Source organism: Grammomys surdaster, unplaced genomic scaffold (genome assembly GCF_004785775.1).
Source record: "Grammomys surdaster isolate TR1022 unplaced genomic scaffold, NIH_TR_1.0 126187, whole genome shotgun sequence".
Taxonomy (NCBI): domain Eukaryota; kingdom Metazoa; phylum Chordata; class Mammalia; order Rodentia; family Muridae; genus Grammomys; species Grammomys surdaster.
The window spans coordinates 9,418,186-9,445,648 of record NW_021620993.1 but is presented as its reverse complement, the minus strand read 5'-3'; the positions used below and the strand labels follow the sequence as shown (position 1 = coordinate 9,445,648).

The window sequence follows — 27,463 nt, the reverse complement described above, 5'->3', positions numbered from 1 at the left end:
TGTGTGTGTGTGTGTGTGTGTGTGTGTGTGTGTGTGTGTGTGTGTGTATGTGTAACAGCCAGAAGACAAGTTTGGGTGTCGGTCCTCCCCCTCCACATTGTTTGAAACAGGGTCTTTAACTCACTGCTGCACAGGTCAGGCTAGCTGACCCTTATCTCTGCCCGCCATCCCATCTCTGCACAGCCACACTGAGGCCACAGTCCAGAGCTAGTGTATCCTTCTTTATGTAGGTTCTGAGATTCAAATTCAAGTCTTCATCTTGAATGCTGAGTCATCTCCCCAGCCCAAGGAAAAAAGGATATGTTGAAGAAGCATTTCTAAAATGATGCAAAAACAAACAAACAAACAAAAACCCACCATATGATGCCACTGTGGGCCAGTGAGATGGCTCAGCAGGTACATCTGCCAAGCCTCATGGCCTGAATTCAATTCCCAAACCCACATGGTAGAAGGAGAGAACTGAGGCCTGGAACAAGTCCTCCGACCTCCACACACATGCTTTACACATGTCCCTCAAAGCAATACAAATATAATTTTAAAGATTGACATTTTGAAGCTGAAGAGATGACTCAGTGGTTAAGAGCACTTGTCCACTCTTTCAGAGGACCGAGGTTCAATTCCCAGCTCCAACAAGGCAGCTCTCAACTATGTGTAACTTCAGCTCCTGGGGATCTGACGCCCTCTTCTGGTCTCCTCGGGTACTGCATGCACACGGTATAGATACACAGGCAGGAAAACACTATACTCATAAATTGTTTTGTTTTGTTGTTTTTTTTTTCGAGACAGGGTTTCTCTGTGTAGTCCTGGCTGTCCTGGAACTCACTCGGTAGACCAGGCTGGCCTCGAACTCAGAAATCCGCCTGCCTCTGCCTCTCAAGTGCTGGGATTAAAGACGTGCACTACCACCGCCCAGCATAAATCTTTTAAAAAGCAAATCTTTTTAAAAATTGTCATTGTGGGCTGGGGAGATAGTTCTGTGGGTAAAGAGCTTGCTTTGTAAGCATAAGGACCTGCATTTGGATTCCTAGCACCCAAATAAAAGCTGGGTGTGGCTGCACGTGTCTGTAAACCCCAAGTGCTGGGAAAGTACAGACAGACTGGGATCAGGAGCTCAGTAGCTAGCCAGTCTAGCAGAAATGCTGCCAGATTCAGTGAGAAACCCTGTCTCAAAAATACAACATGGGAGCGCCCGCGGCGACGAGGGCAGCGGCGGCGGCCCAGCAGGCTAGAAGCGTGGGTCCGCGGAGGCTCCGGGTGCGGCCACGGGCTGCGAGGCGAGCGGGCGGCCCGGCTCCCCGTGTCCGCCGCCCGCCACGACCGTCTGGAAGATGGCGCCGGGCGGATGGAAATCCTAATGACAGTCTCCAAATTCGCCTCCATCTGTACCATGGGTGCCAATGTCTCGGCATTAGAGAAAGAGATTGGTCCAGAACAGTTTCCGGTCAACGAGCACTATTTTGGATCAGTCAATTTCTAGCATACAAGAGTCAGTCCAGAAAAAAGGAGAGCCTTTCCACCTGCCTGGCAGACCTCTTCCACAGCATAGCCACCCAGAAGAAGAAGGTCGGTGTGATCCCACACAAGAAGTTCATTACAAGGTTGCAGAAAGAAAACGAGCTGTTTGACAACTACATGCCCATGAATTCTCTCTCTCTCTCTTTTTTTTTTTTTGGTTTTTCGAGACAGGGTTTCTCTGAGTAGCCCTGGCTGTCCTGGAACTCACTCTGTAGACCAGGCTAGCCTCGAACTCTCGAACTCAGAAATCCACCTGCCTCTGCCTCCCAAGTGCTGGGACTAAAGGCGTGCACCACCACCGGCCGGCTAGCCCATGAATTCTTAAATTACCTACTTAATACAATTGCTGATATTCTACAAGAAAGAAAAAAAACAGGAGAAATAAAATGGCCGATTACGGAATGGAGACGTGGACAGTGAAGATAACAGCAGCACACCAGACCCAACATGGGTCCACGAGATTTTTCAAGGAACATTAACTAATGAAACCAGGTGTCTTACTTGTGAAACTATAAGCAACAAAGATGAAGATTTTTTAGACCTTTCTGTTGACGTGGAACAGAACACATCAATTACTCACTGCTTAAGAGGGTTTAGTAACACAGAACCTCTGTGCAGTGAATACAAATCCTACTGTGAAGAATGCCAGAGCAAGCAGGAAGCACACAAACGGATGAGAGTTAAGAAACTCCCCACGATCCTGGCTCTGCACCTGAAGAGATTAAAGTATATGGACCAGCTTCATCCATACACAAAGCTGTCTTACCGGGTGGCGTTTCCCTTAGAACTCCGTCTGTTTAACACTTCAGGAGATGCTACCAACCCTGACAGAATGTATGACCTGGTCGCTGTTGTGGTTCACTGTGGAAGCGGTCCCAACCGAGGCCACTATATCGCAATAGTTAAGAGTCATGACTTCTGGTTGTTATTTGATGACGACATTGTAGAGAAAATAGATGCACAAGCTATTAAAGAATTCTCTGGATTGACATCTGATATCTCCAAGAACTCGGAGTTTGGGTACGTCCTTTTCTATCAATCTCGGGACTGAAAGGAGCCACAGTGGAGAGAAGCTTCTGCATGCTTCTCTGGTTGTTTCAGAAAGGATCGAGCTTATGTTCAAGAAGAGAGAAAGAGAAAGAGAGACAGACGCAGGACGCTCAGGGCAGTAGCTCACTTTGCATACAATAAAGCAAAGACTGTGGATTAACATGCAAAAAAAATACATGGAAAATGGTAGAATACAACTGTGCTTGACTTTTGCCCTCCATATATGCACATAAAAGCAGACACCACACATGGACACACCCAGACATATATACATCACACACACACACACACACACACACACACACACACACACACACACACGAAGTGGCATCATGGGAGTTTCAGGAGAAACTGGGGATTAACCAGTTCCATAGGAAGTCTGTGTGGTCCTCTTGGGGAGCTCAGGGATTCTTCTCTCAGTTCTCAGCACAATGCCAGACATTCACACATGAGTTCTGTGGACTGAACTCAAGTTTCAACTGAACTATCTTTCCAGACCCAAACATTTTCTTTCTGTCTTTTATTTTTTCTTTCTTCCTTTTAGATATGACGGGAGCTGGGGCTAGAGCCGTTTCACCCTGTGGTCCAGACCCCTGTGGGCGCTCATACCAGATATCCTGCATATAAGATATTTACCTCATGATTCAGTAGCAAAATTAGTTATGAAGTAGCAATGAAAACAATTTTACAGCTGGGGGTCACCACAACACAAGGAACTGTATTAAAGGGTCACAGCGTTAGGAAGGCTGAGAAACACTGGGCTAGAGAGCTGAGCAGGGCTCGGTTGTAGAATGCTTGACTGGCCTGCACAAAGCCCTAGGTTCAGTCTCCAGCACTGAATGAAATCTGATGTGGTGACAAACACCTTCTGGGGACTTAGAAAGTGGAATCAAGAGAATCACAAGTTCAAAGTCATCTTCTGCTACACATCGAGTCAGACGCCAGCTCTGACCCTATAGGAGACCCTAGCTCCTAAAACAAGAGCAAAAAACAAAAACTGAGATGACGTCACATTCTTTGTGACTGCTTGAATAAGTTCCAGGTGGGTGCTGTGTAACAGACAGCCACAGTCCTCCTGGCCTTTCCTGCATTTGAAACTCCTGCTCGGTTCCAGGATGTTAACATTTACTTTAGTCTTTATGTCAATGCCAGCTGTGGGGATTTTTCTCTTTCAACCTGGCCTCTGACTTTTACTTGATTGATAAGAAAATAAACACTGTCGATAGCACCAGGGGCAGCCTTCGAGCCTAGGGCCAGGAGGAGCCTTGCAGCCAAGATGAGGAACAGCTTCTGTAGTTGACTTTACGAACAGTTTCTTCTGGCCTGGATAATCTGGCTGAGTTTTCCTTGATTTCAGAGTTTTTTATTTCACTCTTGTCCCTGGGAGCCCTGAAATCCTAAATGTTTCTTCTCTTCTTGTGTAGTCCTTATCAGATAGTAAAAACCCAGTGGGCCACAAGAAGGAAAGGGTAGGCTGAAAGCAGGGTTGGGCATGCCAGGTGCTGGGCAGTGGTGAGGGGGAGACCTGGTCAACAGGGAGGGCGTCTCTTGTGGGAGTGCCAAAGGGGAAATTGTTCACACCAGTTAACTTCAGTAGAGTTTATCTGAGCAAAACACAAAATGAAGCAAAATGAACTGGGCAGTTCCTGGAATCCAAGCAGGTTCTGAAAATTGTGGCTCACAGCCAATCCGGCAGCCTTTATAGGGAAAAATGGAAGTGACAGAAACTGAGGGTGTGGCTCAGTGGGAGAGAGTTCACTAACCTGTGCTCTGAAGGGGGGGGGTCCATCCCCAGGACTGCAAAGGAAGGAGTGAGGGATGGAAGGAGGGAGGAGGGGAGAAAGAGCTGGCTACTACTCATTTAATTGATTATTACTCAACTAGTTACTTGTTTACAGCGTTATTCATTGTTTAGCTATCCGACCTCCTGCAACCAATAGGAGGCAACTACTATGGATAGAATCTGTACTGGTTAGACTGGTTAGGTCTGTTGGAAGTGTCCAGTCCAAGCCTGGAGCCTCCTATAAAAATCTTTCCTAGCAAAGGTGTGTGGACACTTTCAAGCTAGACAAAGGCACTGACTAACCAACACCATGAGCTAAATGTCATTAACTGCACACTTTTGGGTTTTTTTGTTTTTGTTTTTTTCAAGACAGGGTTTCTCTGTGTAGCCCTAGCTGTCCTTGAACTCACTCTGTAGACCAGGCTGGCCTTGAACTCAGAAATCCACCTAACTGCACACTTTCAAATGGTGGGGTTGTTTGTTTGTTTGGGGGGTTGTTCATTGGTAGTGGTTGTAATACTATTGAATCAAGCCCAGGCTTTGTGTGTATTAGGTCTATCACTGAACTACATCCCCAGGCCGGCGTTTCTTTGCCATAGGTAGGATCTCACCCTGTGGCCAGCACTACAGCCTTGAACTAGAGGTTCTCAGGCCTCTGCTTCTGACATGCACACAGGTTTGTATGGATCACCACACCCAGCTAATGATTACTTTTCTACCACGTGGATTTCAGCTCAACTACAAAGCAAACATGACCTTACAGGGAAAAGGCAGCTGTCAAAGAGCAGTCTGTGAGTCTATGCACCTGCAGCTCAAGAATCTGCTATGCTGCTCCACACGGAGAACAATCTGAAGGTCACTAGGAAGAGGAACAATGAACAAGGAGTTCCTGGGGTGGTGGCCATGTCCTGAGGACATTAGAAGCTGTCCTTTAGACAGCGATTTCAGAGCAATAAATAACTGAAGATCTGAACGTTCTATTGTTATGTACGGCACTGTGCACTCACTCAATGAGAACAGCCCCATAGCTCACACCTCTGAAGGCCTGGGCCCCAGATGGTGAAGCTGAGAAGAAATATGCTGTGTGGCCTTGGAGAAAGTGTGTCAATAGGGATGGACCTTGAGGTTGCAAAACCCCATGCAGATCCTTGTGTCTCACGTTCTCTGCCTCCTGTGTGTGGATCAAGTCATGAGCTCTTAGCTACAGCATTAGAGCCACACCCGACTGCCTGCAGCCATGTTTCCCTCATGATGGTTATGGCTTTCTAAAGCCATGAGTCACAAATGAAATGTGTTTTCCTCAAAGCTGGCTTGGTGGAGATGTCTCTTCACAGAACTAGAAGAGTACTGGAGACACACACCAACACATACATACATACATACATACATACATACATACATACATACGAAATTCAGAGGCGTTAACCTGTTGTTTCAGGTACTTGGGAGGCTAAGATGGGAGGATTGCTTGGGTGTGAGTTCAAGGCCAGCCTGGGCAGGGGGCAAGGGGGGGTGGGTGGTTAGGAGTTTAAGCTACATAGTAAATTCAAGGCTAGCCTGTCTTTTTTTTTTTTAAGGGTTTCTTTTATGTGTGTGCATGTATGTGTATCTATCTGTGTGTAAGTATGTTCACACGAGTGTGGGTGCCCTCAGGGACCAGAGGCACCTGATCTCCGGAAGCTGTTGTTGTAAGCAGTGGTGAACTGTCCCATGTGGGTGCTTGGAATTCAGGTCTTCTTTTTTTGTTTTGTTTTGTTTTGTTTTTTTTCGAGACAGGGTTTCTCTGAGTAGCCCTGTCTGTCCTGGAACTCACTCTGTAGACCAGGCTAGCCTCAAACTCTCTCGAACTCAGAAATCCACCTGCCTCTGCCTCCCAAGTGCTGGGACTAAAGGCGTGTGCCACCACGCCTGGCTCAGGTCTTCTACAGAAGCAGCGCGTGCTCCTAACTGCTGAATCATCTCTCCAGCCCCAGGGTAGCCTGCAGTAAACAAACAAACAAGTAACAAGTAAATATCCTAGAAAAAGGCAACATTTGATTTGATAAATTTTCCTGGACTATTCATCTGTTGTTATTTATGATTATTAATATTATTTCATAATATAAATATAGATATTTATTGACTTATTTTACTTTTTTTGTTTTTGAGACAGGGTTTTGCTGTATAGCTGTGGCTGATCTCAAGCTCCCAACAGCCCTGCCTCTGCCCCTCAAGTGCTCAGAGTAAAGGCATTTGCCACCATTTCCTGGTCTCCAAAAACATTTTTAAGAGCTCAGGAGATGGTTTCCCATGGTAAAGCACTTGCCTCAAAAACCTGAAGACCCAAGTTCAAATCTCTACACCACCACATAAAGTCAGATGTAGTTGTTCAAGTTTGAAGAGTCCTGAGTCACTTGTGGGCCAGTTGGCTCGGAGATCTTGGGTCAAACAAGGTGGAAAAATGAGGAAGACATCTAAGTTTTTGTGGGGTTTTTTTGGGGGGATTTTATTTATTTTTATTTTATATGTCTGAATGTTTTGTCTGAATGTATGTCTTTGTTCCATGTGCATGCTGTGACCAAGGAAGCCAGAGAGGGCATCAAATCTTCCAAGACTGGGGTTATATGTGGGTGCTGGGAAGGGTTAAGAATTGAATCTGGGTCCTCCTGAAGATCAGGCAGTGCTCTCAACCTGTAAGCCATTTCTCCAGCCCCCTTCAGTTGTCTACTGACCATCAGACCTGCGTGTATACATACATGCTGTGGCATGCACACACCTGTATACACATGAACACATATACATAAATGAAAGAAGTACACTTTTAAATCAGGCATGGTGGTTTACACTTGCAATCCCAGCACCTGAGAAGCAGAAGGCCTGCCATGATTCAAGGCCAGCCTGGTCTTTCTGGTGCTTTCCAAGCGAGTCAGGACTATACATCCAGACTCGTTCTTAAAAAACAAGACAAACATCCTTTTAAAATTGACACATAAAATTTGAATCTACTGGAAGTTTTTCTGATACTGTCCTACCCACATATTTTCATAGTATACTGAATTAATTTGCTTATTTTCAAAGGAAATTTTAAGCTTATTTATAGGGTACTATATGATATTTCTTTTTTGTTTGTTTTTGTTTTTCAATACAGGGTTTCTCTGCATAACTCTGGCTATCCCCACCCAGCTTCCCTTGAGTCCACAGGTAATAGATACACACATACAGTAGCTGTTCATTTTCAACTTGCTTTTGACACAACTGCTGGGCACTACTATCTTTAGCCTGGAAAAGCATGCCTTTATCAATAGCTCCTCCCCCCTCCACCTGCCCTCAGATACATCTAGTCCCTGCTAGACAACCCCAACCACCCACCTGTAGAAGCAGCCTGTATGGCCACTCTGTACGAAATCTCACATGGCTGGTCAACTTTTCTCCATCAGAAGCACTGTAAACTCTTACCTCCTCTCCTTTCGTCTCTCCACTTGCCTCCAGGACCCAGAAGTCACACCTACCCCTTCTGCTCAGCAATTGGCCCATGGCTTCTTTACTGACAGATCAAGAGCCAATCGTGGAACAGGACCTCAGAACCCCGCCCCCTACAGTCTCAAAACAAAACAAACAAATAAATAAGCAGGGCATCTAGGAGCATGTGACAAGACCACAACAATAATGACATACCAAAATATAGAATTCCATCACGAGACAGAAAATATGTTGCAAAGCAGGCTACTATGAAAGGAACAAACCTTAAACAGAGGTTTTAATAATAAGGATTATAGCAGAAGAAATTGAGGAAATAGGAGATTTTTAGAGATAAAAAAACAGGGCCAGGATTTAAGACAAGAGCAGTGAGGCGTGGAACACCTTTGACTGGGGCACTTGGGAGGCAGAGGCAGGCACATCTCTGCATTTGAAGCCAGCCTGGTCTACAGAGTGAGTTCCAGGACAGCCAGGTCTACACAGAGAAACCCTGTCTCAAAAAATAAAAAGAGCCGGGCAGTGGTGGCGCATGCCTTTAATCCCAGCACTTGGGAGGCAGAGGCAGGTGGATTTCTGAGTTCGAGGCCAGCCTGGTCTACAGAGGGAGTTCCAGGACAGCCAGGGCTACACAGAGAAACCCTGTCTCGAAAAACCAAAAAAAATAAAATAAAATAAAAAAATAAAAATAAAAAGAAAGAAAGACAACAAAGAAGAGCTGGACAAAGTCAGAGAAAGCAAGTTCTGTATCTGAGGTATCCACATTTAGATCATGCACCACGTCACAACTCAGTACATGAACAGCCCACTTCAGATTGACAAGACTCAAAGTGATGCTGGAGAGATAGCTCAGCAGTTAAGAGCCCTTGACTCTCTTCCAAACGACCAGAGTTCAGTTCACAGCACCCACATTGTGTAATCGCAACTCCAGCTCCAGGAAATCCAGCACTTTTCTGGATTTGGCAGGTACCCATACTCACATGTGCACACACACACAATTTTTTTAAATTTAGACTTATCATATGTGTGTGACTCTTCAGCCTGTATGTATAACTGCGCACCACATGCATTCAGTGCATGCAGAAGTCAGAAGAGGGTGTCAGATTCCTTGGTAGTGGAGTTTACAAATGGTTATGAGACACCATGTGGGTGCTGGGATTCAAACCTAGGCTCTTAGCTCTGAGCCATTTCTCCAGCCCGTCTATATTTTAAGATTTACTTATTTTATGTATGTGAGTACACTGTCACTGTCTTCAGACACATTAGAAGAGGGCATTGGATCCCAGATGGTTGTGGTTGCTGAGATTTGAACTCGGGACCTTTAGAAGAGCAGTCAGTGCTCTTTACCGCCGAGCCATCTCTTCAGTCCCATCCCTTCTATATTTTTTAAAATGCACAGTCAGCCAAAGAAAAAAGAAAGAAAAGAAAGAAGGAAGGAAGGAAGGAAGGAAGGAAGGAAGGAAGGAGGGAAGGAGGGAAGGAAGGAAGGAGGGAAGGAAGGAAGGAAGGAGGGAAGGAGGGAAGGAGGGAAGGAGGGAAGGAGGGAAGGAAGGAAGAAGAGGAGAAAGAAGAGAAAGAAAGCATACCTTTCCCATAGTTATTAGAGCACTGTAGACCAAAAGCACAAAGATGATTTGAGTGTGGTGGCCCACACCTGTAATCTCAGCACTGAAGGAAGAGAATCATGAGTTTGAGGCTAGTCTGGCTAAAACCAAAGGCCCTGTCTAAAACCAAAACAAACACAAAGAGATATCTCTGAGACATACTTCATGATAACGTTACTGGAGTGCCTATCAAGAAAAGACCAGTAAAGAGTGTGCCAAGGGATGGGGTGGGAATGGGGATGTAGAGAAATCGACCTCTGTGCCTGTTCTGGACCTTAAAGCAGATAGTCCATCTGCTCTGGACTATCCTCAAAATATAGTAGAATCCCCATAGCACAGTGCATAGAACCATGTCTGTACAAAACACTACACTGATACATATGTCTCTGTTATCTTTTTTTTTCATCTTTTTCATTAGATATTTTATTTACATTTCAGATGGTATCCCCTTTCCCCATTTCCCACACACACACCCAGAAACCCCCCTATCCCATCCCCCCTCCTCATGCTTCTATGAGGATGTGCCCCCACCCACCTCCCTACCGTCGAACTCCCCCGCACTGGGGCATCCAGCCTTCACGGGACCAAGGACCTCCTCTCCTACCTATGCCTGACAAGGCCATCCTCCCTTACATATACAGCTGGAGCCATGGGTCCCTCCCTATGTGCTCTCAGGCTGGTGATTTAGACCCTGGGAGCTCTGTGGATCTTTTTGTCTCTGTGTGTATCTCTCATATCTCTCTGTTTGTATCTGTCTGTCTCTGTGTATCTATTTGTCTCTGTCTCTGTGTCTGCCTATTTCTCTCTCTCTCTCTCTCTCTCTCTCTCTCTGTATGTGTGTGTACACATGTGTGGAGGCCAAATAATTTTTTCAATTACTCTCTGTCTTGTTTTCTGATACAGAGTTTCTCATTAGCCTCACATGCATATATATTCAGCTAGGCTGGCTGGCTGGCAAGTGCTGTCTGGGAATTAACACATGTTGCCTTGCCTGGCATTTTACATAGGTTCTGGGGATCCAAATCCAGGTCCTCATGTTTCTGTGGCAAGTGCCCTACTGACTGAGCCATCTCCCCAGGGCCCCTGCAATGAATTTTAAACCAGAGATTGGATATGTTTGCACAATTGTGTTCATCGCTGCATTACTCCCAGTAGTCAGAAAGTGGAAACAACTTGTGTCTGTTGACAGAAAAATGAAGAAAATGTGACATATACATACAGTGGAAAATTATTCAGCCTTCAAAAAGAAAGGAATTCAGGCATGTGGGGATGTAGCTCGTTTGGTAGATGCTTGCCCAGCTTGTACAGTACCCTGCTTTTGGCCCCTGGCACTACATAAACCAAGTGTGGTACTGCTTGCCTGTAGCAAAAGAATCAGAAGTTCAAAGTCATCCTTGGCTACATATCATTTGGGGACCTTCTTGAAATACATGAGATTCTCTAAAAAACATGTTTTCCCGATGCTCTGTCATTATTACCACAAGGATGAAACTTGAGGACATTATTCCTCAGTGCAACAATGTAAATCATAAAAAACAAATGCTGTCCCAGTCCACTTACATGAAGTTCATCAGACTTAGAAACAAAAAAATGGAACAATGGGGCTGGAGTGCCTTTCCAGAGATGTTCAGTTCTGTAACTCCAGCTCCAGAGGATCCAACACATCCTCCTGGATGCTGTAGTCTCTCAGACACACATGGTGTGCACACATACATACACACACATACACACACACACACACACACACACACTAAATCTTGAAAAAACTAAAAGTCAGTTTGGGAGACAGGGAGGTGACTCAGTTTGGTAAAATACTTCCCAAGCAAAAATGGGGACCTGAGTTTGGATCCCAGTATCCATGCAAAACGCTGGTCACAGGGTTATCTCAGTACTGGGGTGATAGACACATCTGGATTTCTGGGGCTTGCTGCCCAGTCGGCCCAACCAAATTAGTGAGCGTTAGGTTCATTGAGAGGCCCTGTCTCAAAAATAAAGGAGAGAATTGAGGAAGACACTAGATGTCAATACCTTGTCTCCACATTTGTGCACACAAGTGAACGTGTCCTGCCCCACACACAAGAAAGTTCACACACTAAGTAAGGATGGTTGTCAGCCTGTGCAAAAGAGAGAAAGGGTTTGGTGTGATACGTAGAGTTTCCACTTTATATAATAGAAAGACAAGTTAATCATCTGCACAACAGGAACGCACTTGACTGATGGCCACTCTTACAGAGGTTCACTTTGTACAGTGCTGTCAAGCCAACAGCCTGAGTTTGATTCCCAGGACCCACATGTGTTGGGGTGCACCCGGTTAAGGTGTGTCTCTGCATGTTCCATTGTTAATTCTGTACCAGTGTAGAGCTGTGGCCCATCACTGGGGTTTTCTATTTTGTAAACATTTACTTTCCTCACTTGCTGATTGGCTTTAGTAAAGATCTGATGGACAATAGCTAGACAGGAAGTAGAGGGTGGAACTTCCTGGCAGAGAAAGGGCTCTGGGAGAAGAAATTAGAAGGGGCAATTCACCAGCAGGACACAGAGGTGTTCTGATGTGAACAGGAGTGTAGAGAACTAGTCACAAGGTAGGCTACAATAGTTACGTTAATTTAGATTGAGCTAGCTGAGAGTCAGCTCAGCTAAAGGCCTAAGCTACAATAAATATTAATGTCTCTGTGTCATTATTTAACCACTGGTGGATCCAGACAGTCCTGATATACACACAGTAAAGGAGAGAACAGACTCTTACAAGTTGTTCTCTGACCTTCACACACATACTGTGGCACATAAGTGCTCACACACACCCTTCAATAAAGAAAAAAATAATACATGTAATTAAACTGTTTTCATAGTCACGATAACGTAATTTTATGTTATTCAAACTTTTAATATTTTTAAAATTTTGGGCTGGGGAGGTAGGTCAGTTGGTGGACTGCTTGCCTAATATAAATGAAGACTGTAGCCTTGATCTCCAGCAACACACAAACTGGGCACAGTGGTGCATGCCCATAATCCCAGGAAAGGGGAAATAGTAAAAAGAGGACCAGAAGATTTAGGGTCATCCTTGGCTACATGGGGACTTTGAGACCAGCCTGGGATAAATGAGACTTTGCTTAAAAAAAAAATTAGTGTAAAAATTAGATAGGTATATTATACAGATACAAAATGATCCTGTTCAATTCTCAGTGAGTGGAAAGAAAACTCCAGGCAAGGGAAAGAAGCCATTGAAGAGAACCATGTATTATACATCTACTTTTATGATAAATCTATAAGAAGCTAATCCATAGGGACAGGGGTTAGCTGTTCCTGAGTCTGGGGTGGCTGTCATGGCTAAAGGGTATGGAGGTTCTTTGAGGATGGTTAAAATGTTCTGAGAGTATCAATTGTGTGAGTAGTTTCAAACTTTGTGAGCTTACAAAATAATCATAAAACAACACTGTAAATGGACTAATTGGATGGTGTGTTGATTATATTCAAATAAAGTGGTTTTTAGATGTATGTTTCAGGATGAAACAGTGGCTCAGTGGTTAGTTAAGAGCCCTGACTACCCTCGCAGAGGAACTGTGTTTGATTCCAAACACCCACATGGAGGCTCACAACTGCCTAACTCCAGTCCAGAGGACCTGATGCTGTCTTATACCTCCTCAGACATATGTATATAGGCAAAACGTACATATAAAGTAAATCTTTTTGAAAGCTTTTATTTGTTTGTTTTTTGTTTTGTTTTTTGTTTTGTTTTTTTGAGATAGGATTTCTCTGTGAAGCCCTGGCTGTCCTGGAACTCATTCTGTAGACCAGGCTGGTTTCAAACTCAGAAATCTCCCTGCCTCTGCTTCCCAAGTGCTGGGATTAAAGGCGTGCACCACCACTGCCCGGCTAGTAAATCTTTTTTAAAAGTAAATATTTTATGTGCATAAGTGTTTTGCCTGCATGTGTCTCTGTGCACCATGTGGATACCTGGTGCCTTTGGAGGCCAGAAGAAGGGGTCAGTGCCTCAGAACTGGAGTTACGGATGGTTGTGAGCTGCCATATATGGGTGCTGTGAATCAAACCCTGGGTCCCTTCAAGAGCAGACTATTCTTAACCACTTGAGCCATCTCTTCAGGCCCTAAATAAACATTTTTAAAATAAAAATGATGAAGGACAAAGATATAAGATCCAGAAAAATATTGTAGAGAACAGGCAGTGTAGGTTGAAGAAGGGAGACTGTAATTATACAAACAGTAATTAACTATACAAACAGCCATACTTGCTGGGAGTGTGCCCAGGTGGGAGAGCATATGCTTAGCACTCACAAGAATCTGGGTTCAGCACACAGCGACAACAAAAAGGATCCTCAGAAACAGGGAGTCAAAACTAGCAGTGGAGTCCATGTGGGGTCACATGACCTTAATCCCAGCACTCAACAGAGGCAGATGGATCTCTATGAGTTTGAGGCCAGCCTGGCCTGCGTAATAAACTCCAGGCCAGGTGAGGTTAAACAAATGGGGTTCGGGGAGAGTTACTGATCACATGAAAAACAGAAAGTTCTAGAATGAAATTTTAGCCATATGCTGCACATTACGCCGATGACCAGGGACTCACAAAGAGCATGCAGAACTGGCTTCCTTAAGGTGGTAGCATGTGAGCCAGAGGTGCTTGCTGCCAAGCCTGGTAACTCGAGTTCAATCCTCAAGTCACATGATAGAAGGAGAGAACCAGATCTCAAAAGTTGTCCTCTGGCCACTACAAGTGTTCTGTGGCACGCACACACACATGCGCGCACACACACACACACAGACATTCACACATTCACAGTCATTAGTAAATACAGTAAATACTTGTGCAGCAAATCACATTAGGAGAATGAAAGGCAATGGAATTGGTTTAAAACTGGAACTCAATCAAACCCAGACTTGATATATCAAGATAAAGCAATAAAAGCTGGGTATAGTGGTAGACACTTGTAACCCTAACACTCAAGGGGTTGAGACAGGGGGATTGCCACAAATTTTAGTTCAGCTACGTCATGGAATGAGATCCTGGATAGATAGATAGATAGATAGATAGATAGATAGATAGATAGATAGATAGACAGGCAGACAAAAAACAGGCATAAGCTTCTGTAGTGAATGAATAGCAGTGTATTATTTTACAGCATATACTTAAATACATAGAATAACAGCAAGGAAATTCCGTTTATGGAATAAGACTGAGGGGAGGGATGGGCTGGAGAGATGGCTCAGCAGTTAAGAGCACTGGCTGCTCTTGCAGAGGACTCAGGCTTGGTTTCCATCATCCACATGGTGAATTACAACTGGCTGTTAACTCCAGATCCAGGAAATTCCAGTGCCCATCTTCCAGCCTCCATGGGCATCAGACACAAGTGTGATAGACACACATACATGCAGGCAAAGCACTCATACACAGGTTGTGTTGTTGTTGTCTGCTTTGTTTTATGAAAAGCCTGAGGGAAGGGAAGACTAGGCAAGCTGGGTTTGCTTGTTGTTCAGTGCTACGGACTGAGCCTAGCTCTTGTTCAGTGCTATAGACTGAGCCTAGACCATGTGTGTGCTGTGCTATCGCCCTAGCACAACAAGCTGGGTTTCATTATAAGCTTGGGAAATTACCTTGACGAATAAAACAAATTATAGGTATGTGTTTCTATAAAAAAAAAATACAGTTTGAAAATGGAAGCCTTAAATTAAAATAATCAAATTGCTTTCCTACTGAACTGTTTTGCATGGCTGTCTCCCATTGAGAAAAACTTGGTGTGATTTTAGGGCTCAGAGCATCCAGAGGGAGGAAGCAGGGGAAATGAGCAGAGGAGCCATCTCCCTTCCCCCATAACACGTCCCTCCCCCCCACTCTACCCCCACAGTCTTTAACTCCTGGGCCTCCTGGTGGAGGTAAGATGCTGGGCCAGGTTTTTTCTGATGCTCTCTGGAGTTTGAGATAACGGACTCAGGTACTTGGCAGTGGTAGCTTACAAAATACTCTTGGTCCTTTATCCCATTGCTTACCCATCCTTGGCCTCCATTATGACTGTTGTTCAAAACCTACTATCCCTAGATGTCCCCCATTCAGACTCCAGCATCTCTCTTCCCCACACCCAGCAAGGGCAGGCTGCCCGTGCCTATCGGCCTGTGGCTGTTTCGGTGGCAGAGTCCTCCTGCCTTTGAGAGAGGTGCCCATTTCCTCTTTCTGTTCACGTGGGAGAAAATACAAGCATCCATGGAAAGCTGATCTCAGTCTTTGAGGGTACATGGTTCATAAAGTTTGGAAACAAACAGAAATGGGGTGTGGAGAGGGTGTGTGTCTAAAATCAATTGTGCCAAGCAAGACGTTTGCTGAGGAATGAGCATCACATCTGTGGCCAAGCAGAGAAGTGGGCGTGGGACAGGGTGTCTGGATGTAGGACTGCCTTTGCAATTCAGTGCCTTCAGCTTTGCTTTTGTTTGTTTGTTTTTGTTTGGGGGGGAGGGATTTTTTTGTTTTTTTTTAAGTGTCCTACATTGCTCTGTATTTCCTCCCTTCTCATTTGTGGTTTGGCCCCGGGAATCATTGAGCCAAGGCAGTTAGCAAAGATACCACAAAGAACTGCAGAGCCATCTAGTGGCCACTTGTTCTCACTGCAAACACAAGGGTTCCCAAAATGGTTTTCTCACACCCATCCAATAACTGGAGCCATTTTGTGACATTTTTAATCTTTAATTATGTGTATGCATGTGTGTCTACATGTAGGTATGTGTACATGAGTCTTCATGAAGACAAGGGGTATTGAATCTCTTGGATCTGGAGTTACAGGTAGTTGTGAGTCACTCAACATGGGTACTGGGAATTAAGGAACTTTGCCAGCCCATGAATCTTTCTAATATGCATCACTTATTTATTGATTTATTAATGTATTTATTTAAATCTTCAGCTGCAGGTCATGGGTGACACTTAGCTCATGTAGAGGGTCAGTCTGAGATAAACAGTGTGGTTGATTTAAGCAAGGTAGCAAAGAAGGAAAACTGCCTCCCGACCTGGGGACAGAGCCACCAATATTGCCCAACTGAAACCTGTCTCCCTACCAGGAATGCACTGTATGGAATGTCTCAGGACTTACAAGACTGACATGAAACTGGGACTCTCTGGGTTCTTCCAGCCAGAGGCAGCGATGGAAGGACAGGGTGAGGTTAGTATTAGGGGTCTAGTGTTACTGGCACATGTAAAAATGGACACTTATCCTTCACTACTTCAAAGCCTCACACCCAACCAAATTGGCCCTTTCACTTGCCCATCAGCCCCTCCAGCCCTCCAGACAACTAGCAGACACTGTGGCCCTCTCTGCCTTATTCAGGACAGCTATGTAGGTTATTCTGTATGGTCAGTGAGATGCCTTAGTGGATAAGGATGCTTCCCACCAAGTCTGATGGCCTGAGTGTGATCTCAGGAACCCACATAAACAAAAGCTATGTGTAGTGTGAGATGGAAGGTGGAGATAGGAGTTTCATCCAGAAGCTCACAGGCTAACAAGCACATGTGTGCATGCACACACACACATGATCATACATGCACACGCACACACACACACACACACTAAGCAATTTTTAAAAACGAAAACCATCTTTCTCGGTGTTGTAGTAAATGCCCTTAAATTCCAGCTTTCTGGAGGTAGAGGCAGGGGGATCACTGCAAATTCAAGTCCAGTCAGGGATATACAATGAGAGCCTGCCTCCAAATGACTAATAACTAAATAAAAACCATTTTACTTTATGATGTCCAGAAATCTTCAATTTACTGAAACTAGTAGCATCTTACATTTTAAAGTTTCTAGGAATAAAATCAAACCTTTTTCTCAAAAAATATTTAAGTCATGGTAGAATATATATAATGTAAAATGTAGTTTGTTACTTTTTTTTTTTTTTGAAACAGGATCTCATGTAGTTCAGACTGGTCTCAAATTTCAGATATAGCTGAGGATGGCCTTGAACTCCTGATCCTCCAGCCTCTACTTTCCAGGTTCTAGACTAACCATAATGAATTTTTTTTTTTTTTTGGCTTGAAGGCGTGCTGTTTGGTTTTTGTTTGTTTGTTGTTTCTGTGGTGGTGGTGGTGGTTTTCTTCTCTTAGACTCACTCCATAGTCCTGGCTGGTCTTGAACTCTGTCTTCCATCCTCAGCCCCTGGAGTTCTGAGACAAGCTCGATAAGGCCTGCTCCGTATTTGTTCATCCATTTTTCCAACAATTGGCAGTTTGGGGCTTTTCTAACTTCCAACAATTTTTAGGGTCCCAAGAAATTCATAACTTATTTTGGTTGTAAACAACCTAAGGACTAAAACACTGGGACAGAAAAACAGCTTCAGTCCGTTCTATTTCCCGGGCTTCTTTGTATTAATCTGACTACAGTTTTTCCAAGACTGGAGAAGAAACCCCTCTCACCATCTTTGTCCAGCTGAACTTAATTGTTTCTGAAACTATTTTCCACTTGACGGCCAGGAAAAAGTTATTTATTTGTTTGTGTCTTACTATGTAGACCTAGCTATCCTAAAACTCACTATGTAGATCAAGGTGGCCTTGAACTTACAGAGATCTGCCTTTCTCTACCTACTGAACACAGGGTTAAAAGCGCGCGCCACCTTACCTGCTCCAAGAACAACCTTGCTCCCTCTGGTAAATTCAGTCATTGATCAAGTTTCTCAGTCATTGAAAGCATAAGCCTGTTCAAGGCTCTCTCTGCTGCTTTTCTAGGCTTAGCTGAGGCTGTGACCTTGGGTATAAAAAGAGTCTGGCTTTCTCATTGTCCTGTGAATCTCCCAAAGTCATTGGTCAGCTTTAGAGTCAACAGGCCAAAAATCAGAAATCACCTGTAGGGAGCAGCACCTGGAGACTTGTCCTGTTGCCTTAATGGAAGTGGGAAGACACGCCCAAGTGTGGGCAGCCCCTACGGAAGCAGCCCGGGTATAAAAGGGCTAAAAGGGCGTAGGGGCAGGCGCCTCATCTCCTGTGCCCTCAGGCTTCCCGCTGAGTTTATCCTCTTGTTGCTGCTTCTGTTGTACCAGGAAAGGCGAAGCACAAAAAGACCAACGCAATTGCAACTAGAGTCTTTACTCAGAAGCTTGAGCTTGGGCTTACTCACCACTGACCTACGGGACAGTTTGGTGGAGCAGCCCCGAACCCTCATCGAGACAAGGTTTTATAGAAAATGGCAAGCAAGGGGTGAGAGTTTCTAGCCTGGGGAGCATCTTATTGGGGGGTGTGGTGGAGATTATTGTGGCCTTTAACATAATTGGCTAGTGCTGGGAGCCAAACTGTTAACCTCAGTTTTCCTCCTGATTAGCGGTTGTTAGGAAAGTGAAGTATCAGGGGCAGGCTTGTAACCTGGAGGGGCAGTTTTGTTGGGGAATGACCTAGAAATTGGTGCTAGATACTGGCCTGTTAGTCAACTTGAGTTCAACTTTAGGTCAGGTTCTCTGAGATGGAGTCTGAACCCAAAAGATCTCTCACTTCCTTCTCTGATACTAGCTAGACCCAGCGTTTCCAGGCTTTCCTTGCTGACTGGGAGTGAGCTGCGTTCCGCGAACTCTCTAGGTATTTGGTGCCAGGTTGGGATTGCTGAGATCCCAGCCATGTGAACTGAGCAACTAGTGGTTTCTCAGTACCTCAGGAGTAACTTGGCTGTTGTTGCTATTTTAACATAAGTGGACTTTAAAAGTTACTTAATATCTTTGTAACAAGTCACCCTACAGCAGTACTCAAGGTTCTCAACCTGTGGAGAACCCTTTGGAGTCAAATGTTGGCTGTGTATCAGATATTTACAATTCATAACTACCAAAATTACAGTTATACAGTAGCGACAAAACTAATTTGATTATGGTCAGGGATCACCACAACACAAGGAACTGTGTTAAGGGGTCACAGCATTTGGAAGGTTGAAAATCATTGGTCTAGAGAACCTTCACTAATCATTGACACTTATAATTAGAAAGGTTTTCAGCTATTTCCAAAAGACATTGTTTTATTCCAAACAGCTGCCCAGCTCTTAGCCACTCCTGATTGTGCTTAAGAGACTTCAGGGCAGGGGTATATCAACCATTATATCACATGAAATTCTAATATAAATAAAGCCCAATGAGTTAATATGTTTGCGTGTGTGCATGAATTGCCCATGTTTATGTTATGAAATTAGAGTCCTCATGATCCAGTCACCTTCCAGAAGCCCCACCTCTGAACCATTGCACTGAAGACCATGCCTTCAACACATAAAAACCCAAAGAAGGTCAACTGTAGTGGTACGTACTTGTAATCTCACCATTCAGGGAGTGGAGGCAGGAGGATGAGAACTTAAGTTTATTCTTGGCTACAGAGCAAGTTCAAGGCCAACCTGCTTTACATGAGACCTAGGGTCTTTATTCACAAGCTCTGGTTTCAAAACCAGAATAAACCTAACCATGACATCTCCCATTAACAGGACCTGAGTCTCATAGAACCTGATTAAACACGTTTTGATACTAAGTGCCTTTAAAAAATTAAGTTGTAAGAATGGCCTGCTCTTCCAAGTGTTCTCATGGGAAGGTCACCACGTGAGTAGTACCACTTATATAAGGCTTAGGAAGTCCAAGGATGGACCTTGAACTCAGGAGAATAAGGAGTAAAGAGATGAGCAGCTGGATGCCCCACCCCCAGCCCAGCCCCAGAGCCTTTCTCAGATTCATTTATTTATTTGTTGACCTTTTGAGTTAGGGTTTCTCTGTATAGTCATGACTGTTCTAGAACTCTCTTGGTAGTCCAGTCTGGCCTCAAATTCAGAGATCCTCCTGCCTCTGCTTCCCAAGTGCTGGGATTAAAGGCATATTTTAAAACATGGAGTTTGGGAAAGGTTTTTGATTTTGTTGTTTTGCTTTTTTTTTTTTTTTCCCCCCGAGACTGGGTTTCTCTGTGTAGCCCTGGCTGTCCTGGAACTCGCTCTGTAGACCAGGCTAGCCTTGAACTCTCGACAGAAATCCGCCTGCCTCTGCCTCCCAAGTGCTGGGATTAAAGGTGTGCACCACCACCACCCGGCTTGCCTTTTTTTTTTTTTTTTTAATGAGTATGGGTGTTTTGTCTTATGTCTGCCGGTCTGCCCACCACGTGCATATAACGCTCAGGGGGATGAAAACGGCATCAGGTCCCCTAGACTGGAGTCACAGGTGTTTGTGAGCTGCCATGTGGATGCTGGGAAATAAATCCAGGTCCTCTGCAAGAGCAGCATAAGGTTGTCAACCACTGAGCCATCTCTCTAGCTGTGCTTCTGATTTTGGTGCTGGCATGGTACCCAGGGCTTTGCACATGGTCAGTAGGGCCTTCAAAGCTCTTCATGTTGCATTCCAATCCCAGGCTGGCCTTGGCCCCTGAGAGTGGGGATCCCAGCTGTGCACCCCCACACCCACCCCTTTTATTTTGTTATAGTTTCACCAAGATAACCAGAATAGATCTGTTCTGCTAACTCTCTCAACACCCTTTCTCCTCCAATAATTTAACGATAGAAAGAGAAATCCTAGCCAGGCGGTGGTGGCGCACGCCTTTAGTCCCAGCACTTGGGAGGCAGAGGTAGGCAGATTTCTGCGTTCGAGGCCAGCCTGGTCTACAGAGTGAGTTCCAGGACAGCCAGGGCTACACAGAGAAACCCTGTCTCGAAAAACGAAACCAACCAACCAACCAAACAAACAAAAAGAGAAATCCTTTACTGAGTATTTCTAGTAAACAAATGAAACTTCATGCCATGTTTCACCTTTGCTTAGGAAACTATGTGTCTATCCTAGTGGTTTCAGAAAGCAGTTCTGTAAGGCAAGGCCCATGGTTGTCTTGATCATCACAACAGCCTCCACACCCAACACAATATATGGTTTAAATGGTTACTGCAGGTATGATTAAACCATGAATGTATGACTGTAAAAGTACAACATTAAAGTGTGGCCATGCCTTTAAATATTAGTTTTACTTATCATTTTTATTAATCTTATTCTGTTAATATTAAAATAACATGTTCGTTGGTGATGCTGAAAAATTAATAAACCAAAAATCACAGCTGGGCAGTGGTGGCGCACGCCTTTAATCCCAGCACTTGGGAGGCAGAGGCAGGTGGATTTCTGAGTTTGAGGCCAGCCTGGTCTACAGAGTGAGTTCCAGGATAGCCAGGGCTACACAGAGAAACCCTGTCTTGAAAAACCAAAAAAAAAAAAAAAATCACTAACATTTCTACCATCAACAGAAAAATTAATATTTTATTTGTGGACTGGGAAAATGACTCCATGGGTAAAACCCCGCTTGCTGTGCAAGCATGAGAGACTGAGTTTGAATCCCTAGAACCCATGTAAAAGTCAGACCAGTAATATGAGTGTCTGCAATCCCTGTGTCTCTTAGGAGAGACAGGAAATGGAGATAGGAGGACTCCCAGAAGCCCTCAGGGGTTGTTGTACACAGCAAATAATGAATCTCTCAAACAGGAAGGAGGTGAGGACCGACTCCCTCCCTCGAACTGTGGCATTCATACACCTACATCCACTGCACAAGTGCATGCACATACACACACACACACACACACACTCACTTGCTAGACTCTATCCCCGACTTGACAAGAGCATATGAAGAGGAGGAAGACCCGGTACACAGTCCTTGTCCTCAAGGCCTTGTCCCCAGGGCCAGGACAGATGGGCCACAGAGCCAAGGAAGCTTTTTTTTTAAAGATTTATTTATTTTTATGTACATGAGTATACAATACCTGTCTTCAGAGGCACCAGAAGAGGGCATCAGATTCCATTTCAGGTGGTTGCTGGGAATTGAACTCAGGACCTCTGGAAGAGCAGCCAGTGCTCATACCCACTGAGCTATCTCTCCAGCTGGCCAAGGATTCTTTTGAGGAAGATTCTTTTATTTATTTATTTATTTTTTTTTTTTTTTGGTTTTTTGAGACAGGGTTTCAGGTGTAGCTCTGGCTGTCCTGGAACTCACTCTGTAGACCAGGCTGGCCTTGAACTCAGAAATCCGCCTGCCTCTGTCTCCCAAGTGCTGGGACTAAAGGCGTGCGCCTCCACTGCCTGGCATGAGGAAGATTCTGATTGGATATTAAAATGGACTCCCAAAGGGTTGAGAATGTAGCTCTGTGCATGCTCAGAAGCCTGAGCTTGATCCTCAGGATGGGAAAAAGAAAATAAGTAAAAAGCAAGCAAGGAAAAAAAGATGTAAAGAATATTTAGGAGGTGGGGATACCTCAATCAGTTGAGTGCTTATCTAGCACGTAGGAGAACTGGCTTCAGTTCCCAGTACATGTGATTCAGGCATGGCAACACAAAGCTGTAATTTCAGCACTGGGGAGCAGGAGGAGCAAGAGCTAAGGCCATCCTCAGCTACATAGTAAGTACTGGGTCAGCCTGGGCTTCATGAGAGCCTGTCTCAAAAAACAAACAAACAAACCCACTGCCGTCTTGAGTAATGACAAAGGCGGATGTGGGACCAGGGTTACTGGCTAGAAATCTTCAGATATCAGTTTTTTTATAATATCTTTTTTCCTACTAAGCTAAAGCAATATACTTGCAATTTAGTCCATGACAGTCACATGCTTAGCAAGAAAAACTAGACTTCTAAGATTTTTTTTTTTTTTGCTCCTATGCCTAGCCATATAGCTGAGATCTCACCAGTAAGATATACACAGACAGTTCTAGAAAGAAACCAGGAAGGACGACATATCTGGAGTCCCAGTGCTCCTAGCAAGAAGGACAATAGTTTGGGGCTACCTTGGGCTACTTACCAAAGCCAACCTGCACTGCACAGAAGGCTTTATCCTAGAACACATATAAAATAGGGCCTGCAAGGGCTTTTGGAACCGGCTGTAGTGGTGTGCACTGCCATCCCACTAGCTGGGAGGAGGAGACGGGAGGATCAAGAGTTCGAGGCAATCCCCAGGTACATAATGAATCCAGGACCAAACTGGGCTGTGTGAGACACTATCACAAAACACTGAAGGAGCTCAGGTGTTCTAGGGTTTTCTTGCAAGAATTACATTCTAAATCTAATCCCCAGAACCTACATAGAAATGCTGTGCCTGGTAGTTCCTATTATAATCCGGCACTGAGGAGGCAGAGACAGGAGGATCTCTGAGGCAACCAATCAAGCTTAAGTAGGGAGTTCCAAGCCAATGAGAGACCTGTCTCAAAGGTGGTAGCTGGCTCCTGAGGATCCACACCCCCAGGTTGTCTCTGGCTTCATATATGCTCACACATGTGCATGTACATCTCTGAACACACACCCATCAAAAAGGACCTTTCTTTTTTTTTTTTTTTTTCCAAAAAGAACTCTTAAAATTACATTTTTATGCTGTGAGCAGTAGTGGCCCACACCCTTAATCCCAGCACTCTGGAGGCAGAAGCAGGGGGATTTCTGTGAGTTCTAGGCCAGCCTAGTCTACAGGACAGCCATAGCTGCACAGAGAACCCCTTTATTAGTAGTATTAGTTATGCATGAGTGCTCTATCTGCATGTACACCTGTGCGCCAGAAGAGGGCATGAGATCTCATTATAAATGATTGTGAGCCACTTATGTGGTTGCTGGGAATTGAACTCAGGACCTCTGGAAGAGCAGTCAGTGCTCTTAACCACTGAGCCGTCTCTCCAGCTCCCACTAGTAAATCTTTTTGAGACAATTGAGGGGCTGGAGAGACGGCTCAGTGGTTAAGAGTACCAACAGCTCTTCCTAGAGGTCCTGAATTCAATTCCCAGCAACCACATGGTGGGTCATAACCATCTGTAATGGGGTCTGGCACCCCCTTCTGGTGTGTCTGAAGAGAGCAATGGTGGTATACTTATATGCATAAAATTAATAAATCTTTAAAAAAAAAAAGACAATTGTGAGGCTTGCCTTATGGAACTTTTTTCCTTATTTTCTAAAATCACTATGATAGATATTGTTTTACATAGTTTTCCTAATCTAAAATACTTTTACATTTATCTTGAGTCTGTATGTGTGTAAGGGGAGGTTCTGTCCCTAACATTCTGCTCCCTGATTGGTTCTTGATTTGTCAGTAAAGAAGGTTGGGAGGTTGGGGGGGAACTGCTGGGTGGGAGGTAAAGGTGGGACTTCCAGGTCCCAGGAAGAAAAGGCAGCCGCAAGAAGGAGAGAGGCTTTTCTGCTATGCTTTGGAGGAAGAAGAATCCGTCAATCATGTAAAGTCTCGGAGAGAGCTGAGGCCTAAGGCTTCCGCTACAGGTGGGTAGCCAAGAATGTTCGGCAGGGGCTAGGTGGGTCTAGCCACTAAGTTTAGGGCAGGTGGAGAGATGGATAATAGATTGGTAAGCACAGCTTTTCCAGGCAGGAGATTTCTGCCCCCAGCAATTGTGCCTAGAAGGCAAGGTGTAAAGTAACAAACTGTGTGTGTCTTTTATCCGAGGATTCGGGGAAGCCGAGTAGGGGCTGGTAGTGTGGTCCGGGCAAAGGTGGTAGCATTTTAAAACTACATGCAACATGTGCGTAAATCAGAGGACAATTTACAGAAGCCAGTTGATTCCAGAGATCAAGCTCAACTCGTCAAGCTTAGCAGCAATCTGCCCTGAGCCATCTACCCCTGCAAGTCATTTGATCTTCAATTTGCCCCTTGTCTGGAATGCAGACGAGATCCTAGATGCAGCCATCTTGTGACTACGAAGGGACGAATCCAGCATGACAGTGTCGAGGGTCAGGGCTAGGTGGTCAGAAAGGACAGATAGATAGAGTGGGTTTCTGCTGGCAGCACACGAGCCCTGGAATGCCCATTTCTGGGTTTTTATTGTACGAGAAGAGCCAGGCCATTATTTGACTGGGTTTTCAGGTACAGAGCCAAACCAATCCATAACTGGTAGAAAGGCTGAGCTAGAGAGATATTTTAAGCTGGGGCACTGCACGTGGCTTTAGGGCCTAGAAAGACAGGAATTAGAGGCAAACGCTGAATTTGTACCAGGCTAGATCACAGAGCACTGTCAGAGCTTCTAGGGAAGCCAGGCCCTGAGCTTTAAGCAGACACTGACACTCTTCGAGATAAACAATGTGTTAATGAATCATTTTAAAGGAAAATTCTCCTGGCTTTCTCCCCACATCCCATAGTATTCACTAAAAGCACTTTAAAATTTTTTTTGTTTTTGCTGGCCAGCTTCAAATTCACTATGTAGTGGAGGAAGGGGTTGAACATGGAGCATCTTGCCTCCACCTCTGGAGGCCTGGGATTACACATATGTGTTACCAGTGCCAGTGCAAACAGTGCTGGAGATATAGTGTTGAGAGACTGCATCTTTTTTATGTATAAGACTGTGTATCTAGTATCTAGCAACACAAGCATGCACACACACACACACACAAATTCAAGATTGTCTGGTGGCACACTCCTGTTATCCAACCACAGTGAGACCCTCTCTCAAAAACAAGAGAAAACAAATCTGGTTTCTCAGCCGTGCCAGCCACTCTTCAGACGCTCGATAATCAGTGTTGGTATATTTGCCAGTTTTAGGTTGCCTTTTTTTTTTTTTCAGACAGGGTTTTGTTTTGTAGCCCAGGCTGCCTTCATATTCAAGGTCCACAGGCTCTGCCCTCTCCAGGCTGGGATTCCAGGTGTGCAGTCACACTCTGGTGCCTCTTTATAGCCAACATTCGCCTTACAGAACACCCTGCTCAGATATGGTGAAAAGACACTGGACTTAAACATGAGTCTACTCTGTGCCCTGAAAGTCTACTCCTGAGCACAGAGCTGCCAGTCAACGTTAGACCACAGCATGTTCAAGAACCTAAGCTGTACCTGGTGGCATATACCTTTAATCCTAGAAGAGACAGGAGAGGTAGGCAGATCTCTGAGTTTGAAGCCAGCCTGATCTTCATAGATGCTAGGCCAGGCATGACTACATGGAGACCCACCACCCCCAAAAAAGAAAAAAAAAAAAACCAACAACATTTTTTCCCAACATTGTATAGAAAACCCTTGAACTGAACCCAATACCCCATCAACATGACACAAGATTGTCATTATAAAGTTCAGAAACAGCTTAGGTCACACTGATGAAAGTTAGGATAATGCTCACTCTTAGGTAGCTGCTGGGAAGCCGAGGTGCATGGTCCACCTTTTTGCAGTAATCACAACTACTTGTGTTAGCTAACTCTAGTGGCCACAATACAAAAGCCCAGATGTGGGGCTGAGGAGGTCGCCAGTGGGAAGAGCTTGCCACTGAAGTGTCATGACCTGAGGTTGCATCCCCAGAATCCACATAAAGCCAGATGTGACCGTGCAATCCCATCATTCCTCTGGTGAGATGAGAGGTAGAGCTAGAAGTTCCCTGGGAATGCCTGGGGCAGCTATGTGAGCTCACTGACAAACAGCAAGACACCCTGCCCCAAGCAAAGTGGAAAGTGAGAGCCACCTGAGATGGCCAGTAGACCTCCACATGGGCACGGTGGCACAGACACACCATGGAGAGAGAGAGAGAGAGACAGAGAGAGAGAGACAGAGAGAGAGAGACAGAGAGAGACAAAGAGACAGAGACAGACAGAGAAACAGAGAGGGAGAGAGAGGGAGAGAGAGAGAAACTTAAGAGACTTTTTTTTTTTTTCGAGACAGGGTTTCTCTGTATAGCCCTGGCTGTCCTGGAACTCACTCTGTAGACCAGGCTGGCCTCAAACTCAGAAATCCACCTGCCTCTGCCTCCATTAAAAGGGATTAAAAGGTGTGCGCCACCACTGCCTGGCTGAGACTGGGGTTTTGAGTTTTTGGTTTGAGGTTTGTTTGTTCGTTTACTTCAGAAATTGATTTTAGAACTTCATAGGCAAGAATTCTACAGTCACATCTCCCAAGCCCCAAAAGAGACTTCAGTGTGCCTTTTGCTATGCGTTTTAGAGTTCTTGGACTACTCATTGTTTCTCTTAAGGAGACGGGGTGCAGGAGTATATGCCCATGCCCTCAGTGCTTGGGAGGTGGAGGCAGGAGAATCAGGAGTTGAGTCATCTTTGGCCACGTATTAAACTTGAAGCCACATAGAAAGCTCAAGACAGGCTCATGAAACCCTCCCTCAAACCGGGGTGGGGGTGGGGGGGAAGTAATTTCTTTTCT

The 27,463-nt window shown here is 44.8% G+C and overlaps 1 pseudogene; it reads left to right on the top strand.

Moving 5' to 3' along the window:
- Nucleotides 1-1,340: 1,340 nt before the first annotated feature.
- On the top strand, nucleotides 1,341-2,566 carry LOC114613073 (annotated as a pseudogene).
- Nucleotides 2,567-27,463: the final 24,897 nt, after the last annotated feature.